Source organism: Callospermophilus lateralis, chromosome X (genome assembly GCF_048772815.1).
Source record: "Callospermophilus lateralis isolate mCalLat2 chromosome X, mCalLat2.hap1, whole genome shotgun sequence".
Taxonomy (NCBI): domain Eukaryota; kingdom Metazoa; phylum Chordata; class Mammalia; order Rodentia; family Sciuridae; genus Callospermophilus; species Callospermophilus lateralis.
The window spans coordinates 126,758,288-126,759,772 of NC_135325.1; positions in this window are offsets into that span (position 1 = coordinate 126,758,288).

A 1,485-nucleotide genomic window follows, 5' to 3' on the forward strand; every position below is an offset into this window, starting at 1 on the left:
CTCAATATGCTGATATTTTAAGTAAAATGCATGAATATAAAATAGAATAAAAATATGTATTGGGATTGGAAATATCAAATTGGGGGTAATAAACATCTCTGAGAAATTAGGGAATGGAGGGAGGATGGGCAATGGGATAAAAAAAAGGGGGGCTACAGGGGCTTCCAACCATAATGAGATGTTTTAAGGATAAAACATGGTGGCAAGTAGATTGTTGTTTTAAATGTATCATATTTAATTTGAAAAAGAAAGCATTTGGTGGGGCTGGGGATGTGGCTCAAGCGGTAGTGCGCTCGCCTGGCATGTGCAGGGTGCTAAATATATATTTTAAATCAATCTCTCTCTCTCTCTCTCTCTCTCTCTCTCTCTCTCTCTCTCTCTCTCTCAAAAAAAAAGAAAAGAAAAGAAAGCATTTATCAATAAACACACACCTCTGGCAAAGTTTGTGAGATGGTTTTAAAAGAAGGAAGTTGCATTTAATCCCTTCAGATAGGAGTAAAAGAGGTAATGAATAAAGATACGGAATTGGAGGTTTATAAAGGCAAATCAAGGAATATATTTGTGAATCTCAGACCTTGTGCAAGATAGGCAAGTACTTTACCATTAAGCCACACCACTAGCTCCTCCCTTAGAATCTTAATATCCATTGTTAGGATGTGGATAAGTGAACACTGATACACTCTCTGGTATGTTTATCCTGTGGGAATAAATTTAGTTGGCCTTTTATGAATTTGAGTGCAAGTTTAAATTGGAACATCCCTAGATACAGACATAAAGAATATGTATTTGGGCTGGGGATGTGGCTCAAGTGGTAGTGCGCCCGCCTGACATGTACAGGGCACTGTGTTCAATCCTCAGCACCACATAAAAATAAAATAAAGATGTTGTGTCCACCGAAAAAAATTCTCTCTCTCTCTCTCTCTCTCTCTCTCTCTCTCTCTCTCTCTCTCTCTCTAAAAAAAAAAGAATATGTATTTAACTTTAAGCAAAACATTTCTGAAACTTTTGACATTTTCATACTTTTTCCTCTCCTTTGAATGCCTATTCCCCACCTTAATCATTGTTAGTCAGGTTTACATCACTGACAAAATACCTGAGATAATCAATTTACAAAAAGGAAATTTTTATTTTGGTTCCCAGTTTCAGAGATCTAAATCCATGGCTTATTGGCCCCATCACTTTGAGCCTGTGGCTAGTCAATGCATCATGGTGGGGTGTGTGGTGAAGGAAATGTGTTTATATCATGACATCAGGGGAGACAGAGGGGGAGGGCTGAGTCTCAATATCCCTTTCAAGGGCACAACCCCAGTAACCTAGTTTCCTTCCACTAGGCTCCACCTCTTAAAAGTTCTTTCATTTTCCAATATTGCCACAGACTGGTGACCAATTCCTTAACATTTAAAACCTTAGAGACTCAAGATCAGACTATGACAACCAACCATTTTCTGAACCTCACCTCTTTTCACCCTGAATGTTTTAGTTATT